This window comes from Sapajus apella, unplaced genomic scaffold (genome assembly GCF_009761245.1).
Source record: "Sapajus apella isolate SASKATOON/1434 unplaced genomic scaffold, GSC_monkey_1.0 scaffold106, whole genome shotgun sequence".
Classification (NCBI taxonomy): domain Eukaryota; kingdom Metazoa; phylum Chordata; class Mammalia; order Primates; family Cebidae; genus Sapajus; species Sapajus apella.
Genome location: NW_022437046.1, coordinates 2,080,952 through 2,107,514, shown reverse-complemented (window position 1 = coordinate 2,107,514; position 26,563 = coordinate 2,080,952). Strand labels below are relative to the sequence as shown.

The window sequence follows — 26,563 nt, the reverse complement described above, 5'->3', positions numbered from 1 at the left end:
CAGGCTGGAGTGCAATGGCGCGATCTCGGCTCACCGCAACCTCCGTCTCCTGGGTTCAGGCAATTCTCCTGCCTCAGCCTCCTGAGTAGCTGGGATTACAGGCACACGCCACCATGCCCAGCTAATTTTTTGTATTTTTAGTAGAGACGGGGTTTCACCATGTTGACCAGGATGGTCTCGATCTCTTGACCTTGTGATCCACCCGCCTCGGCCTCCCAAAGTGCTGGGATTACAGGCTTGAGCCACCGCGCCCGGCTTTTTTTTTTTTTCTTTACGTGTTCCTCTTTTTTTTTTTTTAATCTCATAGAAGTTTTTCTTTTAAATAACTTCCTGGTCTCCTTCAATTATTAAAACTTAGACCAGTCTCGTTTAAAACTTCAATCTCCTATCCAATTCTTGGCAATCCTCCTACCCCAGCCAGGCTAGAATTGTGACTTGAAGGGCTTGCTGTGGAATGGGGAATGGTATGCCAGTTAACATACTCTGCCCTTTTTTCTGGCCACTAGCACCTGGGGGTGAAGAAACAGCTTGGTGAGATCTCCTGCTGGCTTGACTTCACTTTGCAGGGAAAAGGGCTCCCTGGCCTTACTGTGGTTCTGTCTGCCCTTGGTAGTGTCTGTGATGTAGTAGTGTCCAGAGGTGATGTGTATGGTTTTTGGGGGATTCAATCTTACCTTTGTCCCCTCATTGCCCAAGACTCCCACAGATACGGGCAGCCTTGCCTTCCTTTATCCCTGCCCTCTGTCTGTCCCCTAGCCCCTCCTCCAGATCCAGCGTCCCACTGCTTGGTCCAGTGGCTGCCAGCTGGCTCTGCCACTCCTCTAACCCCCATGCTCTTTCCTATGGAGCCATGGGAAGCACGAAGAACTGAGAGGAGTGACTCTGTTTTCTTCCCAAGCCCACCATACCCTGGTCCTGACAAGGTCCGCTGACCCAGGCCTCTTCATGGTCCTCCTATCTTCAGAACTCTCTGGTCCGTTATCCATGTTCATAAACAACCCCAGCCTCACAGGAACACATGCCAGGTCCTCCCTGCCCACAGCCCTGCTTCCTTGCCACACTTTATTTCCACAGCAGCACAAAATGAGCCTGCAGGGTTTGAGTTCAGTATGCATGCACCAGGGAAGCTTCTCCCCTTCTTGCAGGCACCCCGCAGTCTCCTGAAGCATCCCCTTGGTTGCCTCCTCACCCCCACACTTAGCTTTGACAGGGAAGAGAAACATGGGAGATTTGGAACCACTGACGGTTGAAATGTAGAAGCATCAGCATTCAAAGGGGCCAGGGGAGCTGGTGGAATTTTCCATTTGGACCCTCTCTCTCACTTCCTCCGCCTTCAGAGACAAGTCCCATCCCCACATCTTTGATCCTCCCAGCAGTAGGTCGGCCCCTGCCTGTCTCAGCTCTGAAATCCCCTGTAAAGGGAAGACAACAGTGCATTGATGGAGCTTCTTCAGAGGGCATCTGCCACCAGGTGGCCTTCCTGGTCACAATGAAAACATGTGCCAGAAAGTTTCAAACTCTTGAGTCCTTGGCGTCCCTTAGTTTGTCTTTTAAGCCGACCAAATGTTCAGAGTCCTGGAAGGTGCCAGCAGGTGCCAATCCTCTTGGTGACCAGACTCTCCAAGTGGAAGGGAGTATGCCCAGGGCTTTAGCCCCCCGCTTCAGGGTGCCTTCAAGAACTTTCTGTTAGTGCTGATCTCCTGCCTGCCTCACCCCTGTCCTGCAGGTCTCAGATTCAGGAGGCTTCGTGGTGTCGGAATCCCCTCCAACTCCCCAGTCATCACTGGATCCTCCAGCCAGAGCTCCGTAGTTCACTCATTCTCTGAGGACTGCCCAGCTCAGCCCCACCTTCCTCCTTTCAAATCATCTTACCTAATGGGGAGAATGTCAGGGATAGTATCATTCAGGGTTCCAACAAAAACAGATGAAAATGGACCTAGGTTTAATTTATGAAGGAACAATTTACAAAGTGTAGGGGAACAGCAGAGCTGTCACCACCTTTAGGTCTGAATGGCCAAGTAGTTACCCCAATCTGGAATGAGAGTCACAGAGAGTCAGCCACTTTGAGAGGAGGCAGTTCAGTCTAGTTGAGGGACAGCACTAGCCCAAGGCAGTGTCATAATAAAAAGTAGGAGTAAGGCTGGGTGCGGGGACTCACACCTGTAATCCCAGCACTTTGGGGGCCAAGGAGGGTGCGGATCACCTGAGGTCAGGAGTTCAAGACCAGCCTGGCCAACATGGTGAAACTCCGTCTCTACTAAAAATACAAAATTAGCTGGGGCCTGCAATCCCACCTACTTGGGAGGCTGAGGCAGGAGAATTGCTTGAACGGGGAGGCAGAGGTTGCAGTGAGCTGAGACCACACTATTGCACTATAGCCTAGGCAACAAGAGCAAATCTCCGTCTCAAAAAAAAAGCGGTAATAAATACCTTGATCTCCTTCTCTTCCCTTCCTCTCATCTCTAGCTGGGCCTCTCCATTGGCCAAACCCAGCCTGAAGCCAGAAGCACAGGCTGTTGTTAATTAAGGCTCTAGTGGTCATCTTCCTATAGCGAGCAGGGTGGGAAAGGGGTAGGGAATGGAAGATACCCAGCATAGGAAATCCAGTTTCCAGGGAATTCTGCTTTTTTTCAGTGAGGTTTTCCTATACATTACATCCACAGATATCTTTTCTAGCAGGACCAGATTCTGTGGTGAAGCACATCTTATGGCTCACAGCACACATCTCTTCAATCTTAGTGCATACTGAAGAGCTTTTCTCCTTCCTGTTGTCATATGAATCTTGGCCTCCCCTTCTCACTGCATATTCCCTAAGTGGCACTGGTCGTTCTTGTATAGGAATTGAGGCATTGATTTGTGGCTCTGAATCCATGCTTGATTCTTACTACCAGAGCCTAAAATCTCTAATTTTTCCCACTTCTCTCCTATTACCATCCTGTCATATTATAGCAGGAAGCTCTGACCACAATTCAGCATTCTCTTTTTATCCCTGTGACTGCATTCCTGCAAACATCTCTCTGTTCTGGTAGCATGTGGCCTTGACCAAGGGTTTCAGTGCTTGTCTGGTAGCTAGCCCTGTGACAGCGGGTCCAGCTGCAGGAAATCCTGTCTCCGCAGCAAAGGCCAAAAGGAGAGGGAGTGGGACCCAAATCAGCCCAGGGTATCTGCCTCAGTCCACCTCACCCCTTCCTGGAGACACTGGCTTCTTAATAAATCATTTGTCCTTCAAGCCTGGATTAAATATCACCTTCCAGACTGGGTCACATAAAGGGTTTTTTGACATCAGTCTCCTGAGCTCACTGCACAGGGTATGTGAGCTCGATTTCCACTGACTGCTGTTTTGCCACTCTCATTTCTGCGATCAGCACCTTGATTTCCTTTGAGAGACTTTCCAATCTCTACTCTCAGTTCAAAGAGTTCCTATGTGGTGGATCCCACATTCCCAACTCCAGAGTTGGGAAAATAATCCAGTTAGCTACATGAGACTGGTACTTTTTCTAAAACTATTGGGAAGGGCAACTTTTTCTAGCAGGGCTGATGATGTCAAGATGGAACTCTAGGAAGTCATTTTTCTATTATATGGGGAGAGTAACTTGAGAGGGAAGCCAACACAGAGGAAGAAAGAGTGGTGAGATGGGGACAGATTCCTGGTGACTTGACTTGTGTGCCTGGATCTAGCCATTCCTGAAGCTAGCCATACTCTTACATAAATATGAATATTTATGTCAGCCAATAATTCCAAACTCCCCTTTTGTGTTTGGGCTTTATTTGATTTCTTTAACATACTAGAGATGAATTTCCATGATTTGCAGACCAAAGAATCCTGATTAAAACCGCTTTTGAAAAATTCATTCTTAGGTCAGCATGCTGACCTCATAGCTATAACTTCCCTCTGGCTTTCGGGAAACATTCCAACACTGTCTCTGTTTCAGCTGGATCAGCCTGCCCTGGTACTTTGGCAGTGATGGAGAGGGAAGTTCACATTTGGTTCTTTATATAGGGTAATGATTAATACCCAGTTTCAGCTGAGAATTGAGTGGCCCATCAAAAAACTTGAGCAGGAGCTGGGCGCAGTGGCTCATGCCTATAATCTCAGCACTTTGGGAGGCTGAGGCGGGTGGATCACTTGAGGTCAGGAGTTTGAGACAAGCCTGGCCAACATGGTGAAACCCCGTCTCTACTAAAAATACAAAAATTGCTGGGCATGCCTGTAATCCCAGCTACTTGGGAGGCTGAAGCATCAGAATGGCTTGAACCTGGAAGGCAGGGGTTGCAGTGAGCCAAGATTGCACCACCGCATGTCAGCCCAGATGACAGAACGAGACTCTGTCTCAAAAGAGCAATAACAACAACAACAATGAAAAACAAACTTGGGCAGGATCCTAAAATGCAGTCTAGGTGTGTCTGCCCTTCTACAACTGCCTCCACTTATACCCCCACCAAAGAGCAAGACTCAGCACTTCTCTTAAATTGCCCCAAAGTAAATCTTTACCTCAAGGCCTTAGTGAGGAATGGTTATTGTATTGTAGATTCCTGTCTAGAGATGGAGTAGTGTTTTACATCAAACAGCCCACAGCAACTCTCTGTCCTCTCAAGCAACCCCAGGCTCCTCTCATAGTGACCCCCACCTCCACCTTTCGTGCCCTCTCCCCACCTTACCTTTTTTATAGCACAATTAGCTCTGGGCTTCTCTTCCTTACCGATGATATATAAGACTGTGATCTAGCATACGAAAGGCCATCACCCTGACCCTGAACAAGACTTTCTTCTCAGCAAACCAAAAACCTGCAACCTACCTAGGTATGTTTTCCTTAGAAAGCATGGAGGAAGTTGTAGATTTTCTTTTCATTATGGTCATATCATTATATAATTTCAGATCTGAGTTTTTGTTATATATGAGCACACTGAGTTGATTTTTAAATCAATGTACATGACTTGGATGTCGAACTATAATATAAAATTTTTTTCAATTATGTACTCAGAAGGAAAAATATTAACTTGAAGTCATATTTTTTTCCAGCTTTATTGAGGTACAATTGAGAAATAAAGTGTCTATATAATCAAGGTGTACAATGTGATTGTTTTTACATCACATTGTACACCTGAAATGCTTACCTCAATCAAGCTAATTACCATATCCATCACTTTACAGAATTACCTACATTTTCTGAAACATATTTTTTTCCTGTCATGTGTTATAATTATTTAGAACCAAATGTATATAAATCACCTCTTAACTGGGAATCAGTTTATGCAAATTACCCAGAGTCCTCTTAATACATTATTTTTCTGCCTAAATTGGTCATTTTGTGCTGCCACTTGCTTCCACAACCCTACAGATGCAGTAGATCCCTCCCATCCCTTGCACCAGTTCAGTTTAGGTTCAAATTCCTTAGAGGAATGAATGGCTGGTCCACTTAATCTCTGTCTTCCAGTTTGGGCCCCGAGCTTTTTGGGTTGGAGCAGCTCTGAAGTTTCCAGCAAGTCCACAGCTTAGCTGCCCTGAGGCATTCAGCTGTAGATAAGGGAGGTGGAGGCATGTGGAACAGGGTGAGGGAGAGACCCTTTGGGCAAAATGTCAGTCATGACAAACTCTCTGGAGTTTGGTCCATTCAGAACTGGTCCATTCAGAACATCACACTTGGAATATGGACTCCCATTCTAAATCCCAAACCAGGAGAAAGAACTGGACTGAGTACTACCTTCCTGACCAGAGGAAAAGAGACTGGAACAACTAGGGAACATCACCCACAGGGACAGGGGAAGGAGACAGGGGGCCACAGGGGACATAATCTCCATCTTTAACTGCAGACAAGGTCTCCAAGCACAGAAGCTGAGTTGTTCTGGGTGTCATGGAAGGAAGTACCAGAACTGGGTATGGATGATACAAGGGGAACAGACTCCATTTCAGCTTTCAAAATATTTTTCTCACAGTCAGAGCTGCTCTAAAACAGACCAGGCAACCTTTGAAGGTAATGTGCTGTCTATTTTGGCAAGGTTGTAATGGGTAGAATTCCTGTAAGTTTGCAGTGGGTTGAACTTTGAGGCCTTTGAAGTCTCTTGCAGCCCTGAGCTTTGATATTTGGAACACTTAGTTGAATCAATGAATGACTACTAATTCTTTTGTTGCTTGAATGAGGGTTGATTTGTTAAAGAGAGTGAATGAATAAATGAAAGAAATTAGTAGTTCCAATAAATACAGAATACTTAACTGAATGAAGACTGGTTCATTCATTGATTACTTGAAGGAAGGTTGATTGATTGGTTGCAAGAAAGAATTCATAAATGTAGGTCATAAATGAGCAGGCTGCTTAAATGAAGATTTGGTGGCTGATAGGATTCAGTTCCTTGGCCCTTGCTGTCTTCTCATATCTTGCCCTTTGTCCTGCTTGTCCTTCTTTTCCTTCCAAGTGTAGTCAAGGAGAAATGTTTTAATTTGTGTGCTGGGTTGCAAGACATTGCAGATTAGAGATTCATTTTGCATAACCAAGATTAGTTGCCCAGGCACATGCTCATGGTGACTGGTCTAACCTGCTTCTGAACTAATGGGTGATCTGAATTTAGCATCTTGGCCTAGGGAGTGGAACTGAAGGTCACAGCTGGGGCTGGGCCTATCTGGCCCAGAGCCCTGGACCTCACGTAGGCTCCCTCATGTGTTGGCAGAAAATGCTGTCTTCTCTGTGGGTGAGCAAAGGCTGCCTATTCGCAAGAAACTATTTTCCTAAACATTCTTTAAAAGTGCATAAAATTCCATCAGTAGAATTACACCTTCTTTGCACAACAGAGCTGAAAGGCTGTTGAAGTAGTACATTCCAGCAACCTTTTGCTCAGATTGATGTGCCTTTGTAACTGAGATCCTTGGTGAAATGTGAATGGAGTCAGTGAAGGAATGCATGTGAAGCCCTTAGTGGCTGGATTAACCAACTGTTGCCATAAGCTCCTTTAGTCAATTTGGTCTATTAGCTGAGCTCAGTGCTCCTAATGGGGAACAGAGGAATCTGGACCCAGGCTGGATAAGCTTTGTAGAGAGAATGAACAGGAAATAGCCTGAGTACTCAAGTACTATCATGGGCCATAAACATAAGCAAGGGGCCATGGTGGAATCCTGAGAAGGAAACCTAAGTAAGGAAAAAGTAAGGAAAGAGGCCCAGAGACTTTCCCTCCCCTTCCCTAGGGTTGCCTGGAGCTGGCTTGGGTACAGAAAGGAATAATATACTTCCCTGGTCCCCCTCATCCTGCCCTATCTCTGGAACTAGAGAAGCAAAGAACTTAAGAACTGCATGTGACTTGTATGGTCACTCCAGCAGCTTAAGGTAAAAAGTATGGTCACATTTTTTCCCCATTAATTGATTGAGATCCCACAAGATTTTATCAGCAGGAAGTTCAATCTGGCCCTCTAGAGGCCTTCCCCCATCTCACAAAAATGCTCAAAACCCACAGGGACTAGACTAGCTCCTTTCCTCCAGAGGCACTGTTGAGCCCCAGTCTTGCTCCATCTTAGTGTTCAGAGCCCCAGCAGCCAAGAACACAGGACCCCAAAGTCCAAGCTCTCATTCACACTCCTCAGCTCAGGCAAGTTTCACCAGGAGGAAAGTCCAGAGGGGCTTCTACATCCTCAGCCCCAGAGTTAAGCCTGGCCACCAGATCCCTTCCTACACCACTGGGGACTCAGGGGATCTTTCCTTCTGCTAAGTGGGGCTCACTGAGGATAGTCATCTTAGGAGTCAAATAACTTTGAACCTCACAAGGAAACTAACTAAACCTTCTTCCATTTGTGCCCTGGGGGCTCCTTTGTCCATGGCCTGCTCCTCCCAAATGTGTTGCCTTTTTCCTCAGCTCTGCATCCCATTTGATGTTGGGAGAGGCGGCCTTTGTCAGGCCACAAAAGGTCCTGTTTTGTTCTCCCAGGCGCTATTTACATCTGATAAACTCAAATGGTAGTCAGAACAGAAAGGGCCTCCTCTAAGGTGACTTGCTAAGTCCTCCCCTAAGGATGAAGGAGAGAAGCTTCCTGCCCCTGTTACACATGGCCTCCTCCCAGTAAGTACCCCAGAAAGGAAGTGAATTCAGTGACTATTAGTCAGGGACTTCAATACTATGCCACTGGGTTCCTCAAAAAGTCCTCTGTGTGGGTTAAGACATGGAGAGGGAGACCAAGAGAAAGTGCCCTCACACACACATGAGCACCCCACCAACACACACACATGCTTGCACAGTTATCAGCCTCATGAGACCTTACCTGTCATTCTTTTTTTTTTTTTTTTGAGACGGAGTTTCGCTCTTGTTACCCAGGCTGGAGTGCAATGGCGCGATCTCGGCTCACCGCAACCTCCACCTCCTGGGTTCAGGCAATTCTCCTGCCTCAGCCTCCTGAGTAGCTGAGATTACAGGCACGCGCCACCATGCCCAGCCAATTTTTTGTATTTTTAGTAGAGACGGGGTTTCACCGTGTTGACCAGGATGGTCTCGATCTCTTGACCTCGTGATCCACCCGCCTCGGCCTCCCAAAGTGCTGGGATTACAGGTGTGAGCCACCGCGCCCGGCCGACCTTACCTGTCATTCTTGTCTCCAGTTAACCACTACCAGCTCCTCACCAAAGGCTTCATGTAGACTTTGAGTAATTTTTCCTCTGATAAAAGAACCCTGCAGCTAAAATATGGGTTTTGTTTTGTTTTGCTTTGTTTTTTGTTTAGAGACAGGGTCTTGCTCTGTCATCCAGGCTGGAGTGTAGTAGTATAATCACAGTTTACTACAGCTTTGAACTTCTGGACTCAAGTGATTCTCCCATCTCAGCTTCCCAAGTAGCTAGGACTACGAGTGTGCACCACTGTGACTGGCTAATTTTTTCTTCTTCTTCTTCTTATTTTTTTGTATAGACAGGAGTCTCACTATGTTGCTCAGGCTGGTCTCTTGAACTCCTGGACTCAAGCAATCCTCTGCCTTGGTCTCCCAAAGTGTTAGGATTATAGGCATGAGCCACTGCTCCTGGCCAAATATGCTTTAAAAAAAAAAAAAAAATCTCCAGGCCAACCACAATGAGATAGCACTTCACACCCATTCTGATGGATATAATTTTTTGTTGAAAGGAAAATTACAAGTGTTGGCAAGGATATAGGAAAATTGGAACCCTGCGCTGCTGGTAGAAATGTAAAATGCTATAACCACTGTAGGAAACAGTTGGTGGTTCCTTAAAAAGTGAAACAGAGGCCAGGCGTGGTGGCTCACGCCTGTAATCCAAGCACTTTGGAGGCCAAGGTGGGTAGATCACCTGAGGTCAGGAGTTCAAGACCAGCCTGACCAACATGGTGAAACTCCGTCTTTATTTTAAAAAAAAAAAAAAAAAGTGAAACAGAGTTACCATGTTCATCTAGCAACTTCCCTTCTATACCCCCAAAAATTGAATGCAGAGATTTAAACGGATACTTGTATACCAATGTTCATAACAAGATTATTCTCAATAGCCGAAAAGTGCAAGTAAACCAATTTTCCATCAACAGATGAATGGCTACACAAAATGTTATATATCCATAAAGAGAAATATTACTCAACCTTTAAAAAGGAATGCAGTATTGACACATATACAACATGGATGAACTTTGAAAACATGCTAAGTGAAAGAAGCCAGACACACACACAAAAAAAAACAAGTACTGTATGATCCCACTTATTTGAGGTACCTAGAATAGGCAAATTCATGGACAGAGAAAGTCCAGGATAAGAGGATACCTGGGGTAGGAGGAAGGGGAATGGGGAGTTAACGTTTAATAGTTGCAGAGTTTCTGTTTGGGAAGATGAAAAGCTTTGGAAATGGGCTGGGTGAAGTGGCTCACACCTGTAATCCCAGAACTTTGGGAGGCCAAGGCGGGTGGATCACCTGAAGTCAGGAGTTCGAGACCAGCCTGGCCAACATGGTGAAACCCGTCTCTACAAAAATACAAAAAAATTAGCAGGGAATGATGGTGGGTGCCTGTAATCCCAGCTACTCAGGAGGCTGAGGTGGAAGAATCGCTGGAACTCAGGAGGCAGAGGTTGCAGTGAGCTGAGATCGTGCCACTGCACTCCAGCCTGGACAACCGAGCAAGATTCTGTCTCAAAAAAAAAAAAAAAAAAAAGCTTTGGAAATGGATAGCGGAGCACAACATTGTGTATGTACTTAATGACACTACATTTTACATCTAAAACGGTGAAAATGGTAATTTTTATATTGCACATTTTTTTTTTTTTTTTTTTTGGAGACGGAGTTTTGCTCTTGTTACCCAGGCTGGAGTGCAATGGCGCGATCTCGGCTCACCGCAACCTCCGCCTCCTGAGTTCAGGCAATTCTCCTGCCTCAGCCTCCTGAGTAGCTGGGATTACAGGTATGTGCCACCATGCCCAGCTGATTTTTTGTATTTTTAGTAGAGATGGGGTTTCACCATGTTGACCAGGATGGTCTCGATCTCTTGACCTCGTGATCCACCCACCTCGGCCTCCCAAAGTGCTGGGATTACAGGCTTGAGCCACCGCGCCCGGCCTGCACATATTTTTTATATTACACATATATACAAAATATCCATGCCACCTTTCTCTGCCTCAAGCAGAGGGAAAGCTTTCCATGGAGCTTTCTCTGTCTGTGGCTGAGCAGTTAGATGGGACAAGAGACACGGGGGCATCTGGCCAGCACCGGCACACAGGAACACAGGAGCAGTCTCTTCCACTTCATTCTTCAGCTGCCTACAGACTGTCCTGACCAGACGAGCCCTTAGGGTTTACAGGGTCCACCTTATTCTACAGATGGAGAAACTGAGGCCCTGAGATAGGAGTGTGATCTGCCCAAAGCCATACACTTTTGTGACTCACTGCCCAGTGTTCTCTCCCTTGGGCTTGTATGTTGGGAATAGACAACTTTGGGTTTGGGCGGGATTTCTCTGGGAGGTGATGACATATGACCTCTGGGCTCAGAAGGCTCCTCAACTGGGCTAGGGTGGGGACCAGGTCACTGAAAGCTAGGATGGTCCCACACCCAGATAAGGACATAGCCACCTCCATCTAGATGTGGTAGGGACATCCCACCTATCCCCCAAGCATTTCCCTAGTCCCATTCCTCCCTCCCATCCTGCCCTCTCCTCCCATGTGACATCATTCCTCTGGCCTGTGTCCCCAGGAGACTCCTTAGGGTAGAGAATGACAAGATCGGACAAACTGATAGGCCTGGATGTAGGGTGCCCAGATTACTTTATCTGGTCAACAAACTGTCCTATGCAGGAAAAGACTGCCCCCGGTGCTGCTGAGTTGACTTGGAGGGCAGGCATGTCTGAGCCCTGAGGTTAGGAGAAAACTTCCTACTACTCCAGGTGCTTTTCCAGGTCTGGGATTCCTTGGCTAAGAGAGAGAGCTTCAGATCTTTTCCCAGCAAAGTGAGAAAGGTGTCATCTCCACAATGTCTAATTAACAAAGGCAGTCAGGAACCAGGAGGGAGGGATCAACAGAAAACAATTAAGATGGCTCAGTTCAGGGACAGAGGTTAGTATAGACGAGAGGTTGGATAAAAGTCCTGAGCCTGCCTAGGGTGGGGGATCTGGGAGAGCTTCCTGACAGAGGGAACTCTTAATCTGAATTACAGGCAATCTATAGGAGTTGGGCAGGCCCAAAGGATGGGAGCTGAGAAAGGTCTAGTCAGAGGGTTGGTTCTGGCACTGTCTGGGGGCCCAGTGTGAGCTGGGATGGGGGAGGGGGTTACAGGAGAAGGTTGCTCTAGGTTCCTGGCAGTGCTTTGGGTAGGAGGATGGGATGAGAGGCAGTGAATCGTAGAGGAGAATCCCACACAGGTGGGGGCTGGGTTCCCTGACCCCTTACTATCCTGGGAGGAGCCCTCCTGACCTGGGGAGGTAGGTCTCAGCTGACAGCCTGGCTGGGTCTAAGTATTCTCTTTGGCCTGGTGGCTTTCTTCCTCATGACCTTCAATCCCACTCAGACCACCCCCTTAACATCTGCCTGATACCTGCCCTCCTGGAGGCTCTATTTCTCTACCCAGGAGCCCCCAGCAGCACTGGGCCTCAGTGGGGATGGCATGGGGGTGTGGGGTGGGAAGGGATGACTATGAGAGAGCAGCTCAATCACAATTTGGAATCCTGGCATGTGAGAGCCAGAAGGGACCATAGAGATTGTCTAACCCAAACATCCCATTTTACTGAGATCTAGAATGAGACACAGGTCGGGAAGTGTCCACGGTTTTTCAGTGAGTTGGATAGAGACAAAATCAGAACCCAGGCCTCTGATTCCAACTGAGATCCTTTTTTCTCTACCCAGGACCTTACATGAAGGAAATAAGCATTTTAGCTAGAGCAGTGAGTCTCAAACTTGATTAAGTCTGTTCAAGACGCTGCACTGACGTTAAATGTGGTTCCCTTAGATTCTTTGGAACTAGTCTGCTGATAAATCTGGATATGGACACTGACATTTATAGCAGCCTCTTTCATAAGATGCTGTGCATTCCAGCCAAGCCAGAATATTCTCATATTAATGCATTTAGATTATCATTAAAGTGAACGTGCAAAATGTAAAAATTCAGACAGCATATCTGCAGACATCCATAAATAAGGCTGGAAACCCTCACGAAACTGAAGAGCCCAGTTTGAGAAATCGGGGGCTGAAAGGCCAGACAATCCTGGGGATTGAGTGGGACAGATCAGGTTTAAACTGCAGTGTCAATTGTGATAGGGCCCAGTGTGTGGATGGACTCCTGCCCTATGCCCACCCCATGCCCCAGCCCTCTTCCTCTGATGGGCAGGCCTGGGAGTGTCCTTCCTGTGTTTTCAACCACATGGGAATCTGCAGGTTACAGATAACTCAGAGTCCACCTGGGCTGGACCTGCCTCTCTGGGCCTTGGGTCTTTATCTGTTATATGATAGTGTAGATTTGCCTGGAGGGATTGGAAGGGATAGGATGGGGAGAAGGAGACAGAGACAGAGCTGTCAGTGCAAATTGGGATTTTTTTTTTCTGGTAGTTAAGTCAGGAGCTGCAAAGATAATCTTACCTTGTATTCTACTTCTGAGATGTTATCTTTCAGAAATCATGCAAAAGGAAAAGGCATGGCTCTAGAATGGACTGATAATCATACTTTAGTTATACCTGGAACTGGCCCCCTAGGTGGCAGCTTACATTTTTGTCCATAGATAACCAGGTGGTCCTTGTGGCAACTGTGGGAGCTGGGGACCCTCTGAGCTCTCTCAGGCCCATATTTCCTTTTCTTCCAAAGTGATCTCAAGGTGTTATCACTGTCTCTGTTTCCATTTTCCCACCACCCCACCCTCAACAGATCTGAGCCCCTCCAGAGTTGCCTCCTTTCTATTCTATATTCCTAGGGCCCAGCAGCTCACCTGGACCACAGGAAGCACCAAAAGAGCTGGCTGAATGAATCAAGAGATCAAGTGCTCTCCCTGAGGCCCTAAAACAGCTCTGTGTCTGACTGCCCAGAAGGAAGCAGAAGTGAGTGACAAGTTGGGGAAATCAGAGCTTGCACACCATAGGCCTAAGCACTAGCCTCTGGGGAAACACAAGGCCAGCTGACCTCGGTGAAATTAGGACCAGGGTGGAGGCCACCTCTTCTGGTTCATCCTCCGCTAGCCTGTTAGCTTCTTTGGCTCAGCAACACCCAGAATTCCGGGCATGTTTGCCTCTGGCCTTCTAAAAATACCCTGGCCGTCCAGCCCCTCCCAGATGTCTGAGCGCTGAGTCTGTGATTTCCCTGTCCGTAATGGGACAGCCCCAGTGTGGGTAGGCGGAGGTGGCTCAAGCAGCTCAAGCCACTTCCTCTGCCTCCCATCCCCTAGCCTACCAGAAGCCGGACCCAGCCCCCGCTCCTAACTTTTACAAGGCAAAGGAGGGTAGAGGCTTGATCATCTGAACTAGCAGACCTTAGAGATTTAGTTTCTTCTTGGGACAGTTGGGGATCTGAAATCTAAGGATTGCTCACAGCACTTGCGCCACTAAGGTCCTCCTCACCCCATTCCCCAGCACTGTGTTCATGTCTGCTGCTGTCTGACTTCTCACATGCTACTTGGAGTCTAGGTCTTTGAGCCCAATCTGACTTCCCCCATGCAGCTGAGAACTCCTGACAGTAGTGGTGGGGAGGATCCCTGTGTCTCCATGGTGCCTGCAAGTCCAATCCAGAGAATGCCATCAGTAAATGTAGATTGGCCTGAACAACATAGCAGCTGGGGCAATGCGTGGAGCACTGGGCTGGAGGACAGAGCCTTGAATTCTATCTAGTCCAGGGTCAGCCATTGTGATACTATGCATCCTCATCAATTGCCCTGGACAAACCTGTTTCCCCTGGGCTGGATAAGATGGTATCTAAGGACTGAGCCAGCTCTGCTGACCTGAAGCTGCAAGCTGATGCCCTACTAGATAGTTCTGTCCCTCCTCTGCTCCCTATGTCTGAGACAGATGGTACAACGTGTAGGTTCCATCAGCTCCACGTTCTCAGCTTCTCCTCCTCCCTCCGTGCCTCTGAACATCCCACCTCTGGTCCTAGCCCATGAGGCCCAGCTCTTCCAGGAGTGCCACTTCTGCCTCTGCTGCTGGGTACCCAGGGGTAAATGCATACCTACCCACCTCACTAATCATGTGACCTTGAGTAAGGTTTTGCCGCTTTCTGGGCCTCAGTTTTATCACTTCTAAAGTGGAATAATAAGGCCTTCTTTAAAGGAGGACTATGAGCATGTAAGAGATTCCCAAAGTTCTGCGATTATAGGTGTGAGCCACTGCGCCTGGCCTGAACCCCGTTTTTATGACTGGATTTTTTTCTCTGTTGAAGAATTGCTGCAAAATCCAGATTCTGAAGCATAAAAGGCCCCCGGATCTCTAAGATGATCCCCAAAACCTTGATGTGAACCCATTTACTCATACTTTACATTCTCACTTTACACTTTGACCATGAAACCCATGGTGATCTGGTTGTAAAAGGTTTAAAGGTTAATTGGCAGCCAATGCTGGGGGTGAGAAGTTGCTGCTGCAGGCAGGCAGGTATTCACCAGGGCAGCAGAGAGAAGAGGCATCTGCCAGGCTGGTAGAAAGGAGATAGGCTGAAAAAAAACAGGCTGAGCGCAAACGCTCAGGCCTGTAATCCCAGGACTATGGGAGGCTGAGGCGGGCAGATTGCTTGGTTGCAGTGAGCTGAGATCAAGCCATTGCACTCCAGCGTGGATGACAGAGCGAGAGTCCGTCTCAAAATAAATAAATAAATAAATAATAAATAAAATAAAATACAAAAATGATCCAGGAGTGGTGGTGCATGCTGTCGTGCCATCTACTTGGGAGGCTAAGGCAAGAGAATTGCTTGAACCTAGGAGGTGCAAGTTTCAGTAAGCTGAGGTCACACCACTACACTCCAGCCTGGGTGACAGCAAGACTCCGTCTCAGAAAAACAAACAAAACAACAACAAAAACAATATTACATGGACAAAAGCAACTAAGAGCACCACAGATCGAGAACTTTAAGTTCAGTGTCAGGTACATCACTGTGTATCTGCTCTGGGCAAATCCCTTTCTGGGCCTTAGGCTCCCCATCTGTAAAATGAACAGGTTACAGCAAGGGCTCTGAGGGCTTAGAATTCTCCAGGAGTTTCTTCATGTGAGGCCTTTCTGTCCCCAACCATACAGGTCAGATGAGGTTTCATCAAGGTCAAGACTTCAGCTTCCAGGGTTTTTGGGTAATCAGGCTTTCCTGCCACAAACCCCCAAGTGTGGAGCCTGTCCTTAGGGGTAGTTCACTACTGCAGCTGTTTTGGCTGAGCCCCCAGAGAGAACCAAAACTATCCAGGGTCTGGTGCAGAGGCCTTGGCCCACGGTCTGCTTGCTGCCTAAGGAAGATATGGAAAGGAAGTCTGGCTCTGGGTGAAACGGAAGTGTCTGAGGTCTGACAGTTGCTTTCAGTGTGGTCTCTGCAGCCAGGAGGGAAGTAAAACTGTCTGGGCATCTGGTAGCTTCTACCCTGAGAGTCCATAGGATAATGACAAGTGGGGCCTGGTGCAGGCCTGTCCTCTGGTCCAGAGTCCAAGCCTAGTCCAGGGGCAGTCCTTGGAGAGAGGCTGGCCCAAAGATTTGGAGGAAGGGAAAAGGAGAACACCCTGAAACTGGTTCATGACCTTAGGCAAATCTCTGTGTCTCTTTGGGTCCAGTTTCTCCATTTGCAAAAATGGAGTTTGGGCTAAATTTGCCTGTGCAATAAGGGTTTCTGGAATGGTGGGCACTAGGGAAACAGAGACAATTTGGTTACAAGCAACCTGGATTGTTACCCTGCTGGCAAGGTACTCATCCTGGTGGGACATAGTTACAGAATCACTGGGTAATTGTGATTATCAATGTGTGTATAGGTGCTGAAAAGCTGTAGACATACAGCACTAATCCAGCATTAATCCAGAGATCCAGAGAAGGTTAAGCAACTTGTCCATAGCTATTAAGTGGTCCACCTGGGGCCAGAGACTTGAAAGGAAGGGGAATTCAGAACAGGACATGGATAAATAGAAGTCTAGAAGACCAGTCTGCTTGTGCTTGCTGCTTGCTGCTATCATCAAGATCTGAACAAAGTTATGGAGACCCAGAGGAGGGAGGATTACTCTGACTTAGGAGAAGGAGGAAGACTTCACAGAAGCAGGGGTTTTGAGCTGGGGTTTAAAGGGTGAATATGAGTTTATCAAGTAGAGAAAAGGGAGAAGGGTGTTAAAAGGAGAGGGAACAGCATATTCAGATGTGTGATGTTGCTAAAAAGAGGCTGATAAGTTGCTAGAAAAGTTGTGTGTTTGTGTGTATATACACGCAGTATGTTAGGAACAAAGAGTACCTAAAGTTGTAGGACTGAGAGATGGGGTTGTGTAGGTTGGTTGGAATCACACAGTGAAGGGCCTTGAATGTCAGATTAAAAAGCTTGGGGTGCGGTGGCTCATGCCTGTAATCTTAGCACTTTGGGAGGCGAAGGTGGGTGGATCACCTGAGGTCAGGAGTTCAAGACCAGCCTGGCCATCATGGAGAAACCCCATCTTTAAAAAATAAATAAATAAATAAATAAATAAACAAGCTCAGGCTAAATTTGGATGGCAGTGGGTAGCCATGAAAGGGTATTGAGCAGTGGGTGCATGGTCAAAATAGCCTATTAGCAGGCTTGCTTAGGCTGCTAGGAGGGCAGAGGACTGAAGTATAGGGCTAGGGACAGGCAGAAACAACTGTAAAGAAGCAGTAGCAGAGGACTGAGGGTGTCAGGTGTGTCAGGCCTAGTCCCTGTCAAGAAATGGAAACTTTTCAAGAGACTACATAGGTATGGAGGAAACGAGAATTGAAACCTAAACCCTGCTGGGGCTGTGGTCTGGGCAGGTGCAGTAAGCAAGGGAAGTGAAAGAGCTGGAGTGATTGGCAGCCCAGCCCTGAAGGAGAGGAATAGCTTGTGGGTGATATTGGGGGCCTGTCCTCAGGCTGGAGACCTGTTCCAGGACGGGGCAGGGTGAGGGGCTATGCCTGACCAAGCCCCTGACTCTTGCTCCTGCCCTCAGAGATCCCATTTCCTTCTGCCAGGCCCTAACTCTTTCTCCTGAGATATTCCTTCCCTACTCCCCACCCCTCCATATTTCCCATCCCTACCTTTCTAGCATCCCATGGTTCCTGCCCAGGTCCTGCAGGTCCTCCAGAAAGGCTGCCCCAAGTAGCACAAGTTCTTTGGCTTCTTCCACACTGACCTGCACTGCTCATGCTGCCTGAGCAGTAGTCTGATCATGCTTTGCCTTGAGGCCTGTTTTATTCTGTATTGTTGGTTCACCGAACTAGTCACTGTTACTTCACTGTTACCGCGCTGCAGATGCCTGTCTTATCTGACTCTGCCCACAAGAGCTCTTGATAAGTCAGAATCAGACCCTCATGCTCCTAGAGAAGTTAGCTAGCATTGAGTATGTCTGGCCCAAAGCATGAACATTGGGAGAGGCTGTTTATGGGTTGTGCTGGTGGGTTCTTTGTTCTGGGGCAAGTCTTGACATGATTGTATCTATTTTTTCATTTGTTTGTTTGTTTGTTTTTGAGTCAGAGTCTCACCTCATAGCCCAAGCTGGGGTGCAGGGGCATCATCACAGCTCATTGCAGCCTAAAGCTCCTGGGCTCAAATGATTCTCTCACATTAGCCTTCTGAGTAGCTGGGGCCATAGGCATGCACTGCCACGCTTGGCTAATTTTTAATTTTTGGTAGGGGTTATGAACCATGAGGGGTGAATTGCTTCCTGTTGGTCACCAAAGACCTGGCCCTCCACCTAGATCTGCCCATTCAGATCAATCATTTCCAGATGCAGGCTCAGGTATTTGGGGATCAGCAGGAAGTAATTTACTCCTAACGGTTCAGATGAAGAGACTTTAATGAGAGGACTACTGCTGTGAGATGTGGGCAGGTTAAGAGAAAAAAAGACACTGAGGCACCTGCCCAGAAGCTGGCAACAGTGGAAATGTCTTACGGCCCAGGACTCAAATGGGTCAGGAATCATGTCCAAACCCAAGTGGAAGCCAGTTGGCAAGAAGGCCTCGTGAGGCAGCCCACAGGGGTCCACCTCCTAGGGCACAGTGCAGGGTATGGGTGTGGGTGCAAATGGAGACTAATGGTCTCCAGATGTGGCTGAAGAATTCTCACCCAGATGAAATATCTGGAAGATGCCTCTGGCCTTGACACAGTCACTTCTTTGTGATCACTGCTGGTTTGGAGAAAGTTTTTCCAGCTGCTCCAGAGAGAAAAGGTGAAGTTTCACCTTCAGAGTCATTCTGCTACCATCTAGAAAGCATGTTCTGGTTTTGATAGTGACATACTAGAGAGTGACAGAGCCACGTAGACGTCAAGGGTACCGAACTATTCCAACACAAATAGTGACACAGGCCCAGAGAACGTCAGATCTGTGCCAAGGGCAAACAGGCTCAGGGAAGAACATAATAGAACATGGTAGAGGGGAGATGCTGTAAGCTGATGTTGGAGAGGTACACAGCATCCAGATTACGCAGTGAAGTCCACGCAGCTAGAAAGCAGCAAGGCCAAAATTCCAATGGGTCAGTCTGAATTGGAACTTGACTCAAGCTCTTAACCAAAACTCTAAGCTGACACTGTAGAGAAAAGGGAGAAGGGTGTTAAATGCAGAGGGAACAGCATATTCAGACGTGTAAAGTTGCTAAAAGAGCCTGATGAGTTGCTGGAAAAGTTGTGTCTGTGTTTGTGTGTATGTACATATATGCTGTGTGTTTGGAACAAAGGGTACCTAAAATGGTAGGACTGAGAGATGAGGTTGTGTAGGCTGGCTGGAGTCACACAGTGAAGGGCCTTGAATGTCAGGTTTAAAAGCTTGGGCTAAATTTGGAGGGCAGTGGGCAGCCATAAAAGAGTTTTGAGCAGTGGGTATATAGTCAAAATAGCCTATTAGCAGGCTTGCTTGGAAGCTGATGTGCCTGTTTGTTTGTTTGTGATGTGCAGCTTCTAAGTGCACATTTATTTGGGAGCTGAGTGCCCAGTGTGCAGACAGGAAAGGTACTGGAGTTAGTGTGACCAAGCCCAGGGTGTCTTGTCTTTCAGACATACCTCATCCTCTCCTTATGGACCACTTACTCAAAAGCCTCCTCCAGGTCAGGCTCAGCACAGCAGGTGAAGATATAGGCTGAACATAAGCAGAGGACAGGCCTGTGCAGGCCCTCAGTCATATCCTCCCTTAGGCTGCTGACTGGGCCTGTGTTCCATGACCTGGCTGCCCACTCTTAATGTTCCACTGCCGTTAAACCTCTGAGTCTTCAAGCCTTCAAATCCACCCATCCAGTGTGCCTGCTGGGTGCCATAAACAAGATCTCCTCCCAGAGGTCTAGGGGGTGGGGACATTGATAGGATGGATGAGATAGCCAATATTTATGCCCACTGCAGAGTGTGATAAAACCATAAAGGGCTACTACTTTTTAAATTGTGAGCAGGGCCAGGTGCAGTGGCTCACATCTGTAATCCCAGCACTTTGGGAGGTCAAGCTGGGTGAATTGCTTGAGCCTAGGAGTTCGAGACCAGCCTGGGCAACATGGCAAAACCTTGTCTCTACAAAAACACACAAAAAATTAGCTGGGCATGGTGGCATGTACCTGAAGTCCCAGCTACTCAGCAGGCTGAGTTGGAAGGACTGATTGAGCCCAGGGGGTCAAGGCTGCAAGCAAACTGTGATCACACTATTGCACTCCAGCCTGGGTGAGGGAGCAAGACCCCATCTCAAACAAACAAACAAACAAGAAAAGAAGACAGAAGCAAGGAAGGAAGGAAAGAAGGAAGGAAGGAATGAAGGAAGGAAGGAAGAAGGGAGGGAGGGAGGGAGGGTGGGAGGGAAGGCAGGAAGGCAGGAAGGGCTGGGTGACTCCAGTAACTGTGATGGAGTGGTTAGCCTCTGGACACTGGAACAGGACCATCTGTGTTCAAATCCTACTTCTTACTAATTGTGTGATCTCAGGCAAGTGACTTAACTCCATTCTTAAAATCAAGATCATTGAGTGTTATGAGAATTAATGGGTTGCTGGGCACAGTGGTGCATGCCTGTAGTCCCATCTACTAGGGAGGCTGAGGCTGGAGGATTGCTTGAGCCCAGAAGTTCTGGACTGTAGTGCGCTATTCCGATCGAGTGTCCGCACTAAGTTCGCCATCAATATGGTGACCTCCCGGGAGTGGGGGACCACCAGGTTGCCTAAGGAGGGGTGAACCGGCCCAGGTAGGTAACAGAGCAGGTCAAAACTCCAATGCTGATCAGTAGTGGGATTGAGCCTGTGAATAGCCACTGTACTCCAGCCTGGGCAACATAGCGAGACCCTGTCTCTTAAAAAAAAACAACAGAGAATTAATGGGTTAACACAAAGCCCTCAGAGCTATGCCTGGTATCTCCTAAGCATTCAAGAAATGTCAGCTATTATTATTACAGCTATTATTAGGAGCCAGCCGGGTATGCTTATAAACAATTTCCCATACCCAGCAAAGCCAGAGCAGACACACACACTGGCTTAACCCACAGCTACACTTGGAAATGGGGGAGGGTAGGGAGCTATAACTCTGTTTTAGAGATGAGCAGAGGCTCAGAGAAGTCAGGGGCGTTCATTCATTTAACAGGCATTTATGGTGTGATTTCCACATGTCAGGCACTGCCTCTCCTCCCACGTCAAATTTAGTGAATCCTTAGATTGGTGACTGGAGGAGGCTAGGGACAGAGGACTGTGTATTTTAAACAAGCACCCCTGCTGATTCTCAGCTTAGCCAAGTTGGGAAGATGATTGGATTCTAAGGTATTATGGCAAGCATCTTGTCATGCTCCAAGTTTGGACATAGGTTTTATGGGGGATACTAACTTTTGGTGGCAGATTAGTAGTTTAGCAGTTAACAGCACAGACCCTGTAACCTGGGTAATTGGGTATACATCTCAATTTGCCACTGGCAGCATGACCATAGGTATACTTATCCTGTGAATGCCTCATCTGTAAAATGAGGCTAGTAATAGTACCTACCTCAGAGTTGTGAGAATTACATTCATTTTTTATGTGAAGTGCTTGAAAGGGTGTCTGCCATATAGTAACTATTATAAAGCATGAGCTATTATTACTAATGTACACAGTGTAGACAAACATCAGACAGAAGGCCGGGGGTGGTAGATCTGATGCTTCTTACCACACGATTGGCTCTGCCTGCAGCGTTGGCAGCGTCTGTCTCTTCAGGGAGGCTCGCCACCTGCTCCCTTCCGTTGGAAGAGTTTTCCTGAGCTGGGGAATTCCCTCCCATGGCGACAGACAGCAGCTCCCAGCATTCTGATGCCATGTGCTCTGCCCACAGCAGCATGAGAATTAGATCACGTCTTGGGCCAAGGCTGGACTGGAAGACAGGCAGGTGTAGGGGTTGGAGGCATCCACTTAGGAAGGCTGCAAATCGGAGGAGGAACGCAGACCCTGGGGAGGCTCCTCTCCACACCCTGGGCCAGCTTTGGCTGAGGGTGGTGCTGCAGACAGGGGAAGGGCAGATGCCCACAGAGGACAGGCAGGATGCCAGGGTGTCTGCCAGCCCTCCAGGACGCTCATTTTGGCTTGCTGCCATCAGGCAGGGAGCAAGCAAGTGTATTTTGTTTTGGCATTAACTCAGCAGGCTGTGGGAAAACAGGCAGGCAGGCATCCTGAACAGGGCCTGCTCCCTTCACAGGCCAGCCCATGGTGGTGACAGAACTGCCACCTCTGCATCCTGCTGTCCCTCTTCCACAACTCTTATCTCCCTCTCCTGATCCCTGCCTGGCCCTCCTTACCCAGCTCGGCCTGAAGGATCCTCTCCCTGAAAGGGGCCTGCAGACTTGGTAGCATCCTGTGCCTCCCAGGCTAGTCCCTGAAGAAACTCCCTCGTGGAACCCCTGGTGTTACAGATGAGAAAACCCAGGCTGAGGGAAAGGCAGGGACTTCCCAGTCCTCACAATCAGTAAGGAGCAACTAGGATTCTAGCTGTGCTCAATCTCCCCCGTGGAAATTCCTCTTTTTGTGTTTTATTCTTTAACTTACAAATAAAACAGTAACAAAATGATGGGAAAATGAAGGAAAACTCAACAAAAGGAACACATTTGTGGGTTAGCACAGTTGCAAGCACTTTACATAAACATTCCCATTTAATTCTCACTGCAACCCTGCAAATAATCATTATCCCACCTTTATAGACAAGGAAACCTGGCTGAAAAGAGATTTCAAGACTTGATCAAAAACTCAAAGCTTGGGAAAGGAGAAATCATACATTTAACCCAGGTTTGCTTGACCTCAGACCACTGTAACCTCATCCCTCCACCAAAACTATTTTACTCATTAGTGCCTAATCACAGTGCAGCTCATGGTGGAAGGTAATGATCAGTGTTCAAATACAGGCAGCCACTCAGCCTTCTCTGATGCGTCCCAGGATCAGCAGTTATTGTTTATGTGGCTCCTCAGCCCTTTGCAGATTATATACCTGTTATTTCATTTAACCTGCACAGCCCTCCAAGAGGAAGACAGGACCGAATTTGTTATTCCCATTTTATAGATATAGAAACCAAGGTTGAGAGGACAGTGATACGCTAGAGGTCACACTCAGTGAGAACCTGGCAAAGATAGAATTAGCACCATGGTTTCCTGCCTCCTAATGTCAAAACCATGTGCCTATCAGCTCCTATGATAGCCCTGGGACTGACTGCTCATTCACTGTACACCCCCACCCCTTCCACACAAAGTTGTAATATTCCTTGGCAAGGGCAACACTTGACAGGATAATTCCTGGTCCTAGTGCCTGCTTCTTAGGGACTTGCCTCTGGCCTTAGATCTCTGCTACCACCTGGTAGGGTCTGGGTCCCTATGACCTTCCTGGCCCTGCATATCTCACTGCTGAGGCCTTGGTCTATGTATTGAGATTCGGAGCTCCTGGTGGGCAGCTCCTCACCCCAGAGTCCTGCTCATGACTAAGCCCAGAATAAGGGGCTTATTGAGTGACACTATAGAATTCAAGGCCTCGTGACTGGAACAAACTCACTGTGTGTCTTAAGGAGAATACCTGCTCTCTTCTGCGGCTTCAGTTTTGAAGCCTCATTCACCCATGCTGGGATTCTGTCCCGAGAGCTGACAGTGGAAGAGACAGGCACATTCTCACACCAGGCTGGCAGGAGGCTGGTGTTGAGGGAATTAGCTCAGGGAGGAGCAAAGGTGTGGGTAGGGAAAGGTGACTAGGGGTAGGAAGGAGATGAATGGGGGTGGGGTCCATAGAATGCACTGTCTGCTGATGCATCCCCAGCTGGACTCGGTGGGGCTCAGGCAGGGAATAGCTGGCATCCAGACATGCTGACAAGCATTCCTGAGCAGCTGGTGCCAATGCAGGGGGGTGATAATGACACAGAGGAAGACAGAGTAGAGAGGGCTGTGGACCCCAGCTATAGGAAGGGTCAGGGATGCCTTGGTGGAGTGTGGGCAGGGGGACTGGCAGCCACTTTCTCTGGAGAGAACCTTTGATGGAGTCAAACTGTCCTGGGTGTGTGCTCTGGACTGGGAGTAGTGTGTTACTCATATTCTGGCCATGGTAACGGGCTGCTGTATACTTTGTCTCCCTGCAGATTTTCCCAGGAGCCCTGGAATATCAGAACAGCTGATCTTCTGATACCCGTTCATATACCTGCTCCAGGCCAGTTTTTGATCCTAGCTCTGACGTAACCTTAGAACCATATTCCTAATGAAGTGGGAGACTGCACTGCAGCATGCTGGAGGGAGAGCACAGCTTCAGAACCAGGGGCCAGGCCTCACTTTCCTTTACTAGCTGTGTGACCTTGGGTAGGTCATTTCACTTCTGAGCTGCAGCCTGTGAAATGGGGTTATATGTATTACGAGGAGTTGTGAAGGTTGGAAACAATGTAAATAACATGCCTATTTTAATGTCTGGAACATGGAAGTGGCAAAATAAAGGACAGCTGTTATTAATTTCTTTTCAGAGTGAGATTCTATCTGTGGCCTCTTTGACGGAAGGGAGCCAGAACGTGCTTGCACAGCCCCAGGGACAGGGAGCTCACTCCCTCCAGGGGCAGCTCTGCCTGGAAAGGCTCCTTCCTGAGATGCAGCTAAGTCCTGTCCCAGTTTTGTCTCTGGGGCCACAGTGCATGCCGCTCTGCGCCATTTCCACAAAGAATCTCAAGCGATCTTACCGGCAATACAGTGCTTGGCTGCATTGCAGGAGCAAGGCTCTGGAAGTCCCCAGCCCTGTTCAAAATGGTGCATTTTAAGTCAGGCTTACATACGTCACAGAAATCCTTTCCCCTGTCCTCTGGATTCTGAAACATAATAGATTGTATCTTCCTGAGTCTGCTTATTTTCCTGGGTTAGGAACTCTCCCAATTCCTTTGAACATTCTTCATACAGGAAAATTCCTCATCGGACAACTGGGTTATGGTCTCAAGTCTATCATGTCAGGGCAAGTAACTTATCTCCACTGAGCCTCCAGTACTTCATCAGAAAAATGAAGAAAATAATACTATCTCATGGGTAAAGATTATATTGGAAAAGTAATATGAAAGTTTAGGGTTTGGAAAAGGCATTTGGTAAGTATTCAAATAATGTTTTTAAAAAATCACATTTTTGAAATAGGAGTTAGTAGGTAAGCCCATCTGGTATTGCCCTTAGCTCTTTATAACACTTCCAAAGGAAATCATTCCAGAAAGTCAGTGCCACTCCTGGCTTCAGAATGATGGCAAATCTGGTAGAGGATGCCCTCCTAAATGCATAAACTAAAGCTCCAGGGTCTGACTTCTGCGAAGAGCCTACTAAGTTCTAGGCTCACTCACTTATCTTATTCTGCAGGCGGGCACCAAGGCCCAGAGAAGGCCCACCAGATCCATGGTAGAGGCTGGATCCCATGTCTTCCAACATCTAGCACCTTTCTTTTTTTTTTTTTTTTTTTTTTTTGGAGACGGAGTTTCACTCATGTTACCCAGGCTGGAGTGCAATGGCGCGATCTCGGCTCACCGCAACCTCCGCCTCCTGGGTTCAGGCAATTCTCCTGCCTCAGCCTCCTGAGTAGCTGGGATTACAGGCACGCGCCACCATGCCCAGCTAATGTTTTGTATTTTTAGTAGAGACGGGGTTTCACCATGTTGACCAGGATGGTCTCGATCTCTTGACCTCGTGATCCACCCGCCTCGGCCTCCCAAAGTGCTGGGATTACAGGCTTGAGCCACCGCGCCCGGCCCCTCTAGCACCTTTCTACTCCAGTGCTCACTTCCTAAGAAGGGAGGTGAAGGGAGGATAATCTCTGGGCCAGACCAGTTGCACCCAGGACTAGGATTCAGTAAATCTTTGTGTTACCTCTCTTCCATTAGCCCTGTGTTGCTCATAGAATGGTTGGTCTGGAACTCAGTCTTAGTGAAAGCTGATTCTATCTTGCTTAGCTCTAGAACCCCAGTGCTTGCACAGGCTGGTAACAAAGCAGTTTCTTAGCAATAATTTTTTGAATGAATGATGAATCAATAAGCACTTATTAAGGACTACATGCCAGGCCCTGAGGTAGGAGAAATTCTATTTAATACAGCAAGCCTATGAGGCCAGCATTATACCACCATTTTACAAGTGAGGAAACAAGGCTTCACAAAAAATTGGTGGTGGGGCTGGCTGAGACTAGAGCCTCCAGGCTAGGCTACCTGTGGCCTGGGCTCTAGCTGCTGCCCCACAGCTCTCAGGGCCTTGCGTCTCCATCCACCTGTTCCCTTGCCCCAGGCCTTCCCCGATTTAATTAAGGGTTGTGGTGAAGGGCTTTTTTTTTTTTTTTTAAATACTTTTTTCAAATTCTAAGGTTCAATTCAGGTAGAAGGACTAACTTTTGAAGGCAGAAATAGCAAGACTAGTCTCCTAGTTCATACACAGCTCTAGATTAGTCTGACTCAAAACACAGCTCTGACTCTATCATTTTTCTGTAAAAGAATCTAGCCTAACTCATTGTAAACAACTTGGGTTCAAGTTCCACCTTTTCAATTTCTGGCTTTGTGGTCATCGGGCAAGTTACTTGGGTCTCTCTAGGCCTCATTCACCT

At 47.7% G+C, this 26,563-nt stretch overlaps 1 long non-coding RNA gene across 1 annotated transcript in view; it reads right to left on the bottom strand.

Moving 5' to 3' along the window:
• LOC116536961 overlaps positions 1 to 23,343 on the bottom strand; it is a 37,788-nt gene extending 14,445 nt beyond the window's left edge. Inside the window, exon 1 of the long non-coding RNA XR_004262903.1 lies at positions 21,671 to 23,343. This is a non-coding gene — a long non-coding RNA (uncharacterized LOC116536961). The remainder of the gene's footprint in view (positions 1 to 21,670) is intronic.
• Positions 23,344 to 26,563: the final 3,220 nt, after the last annotated feature.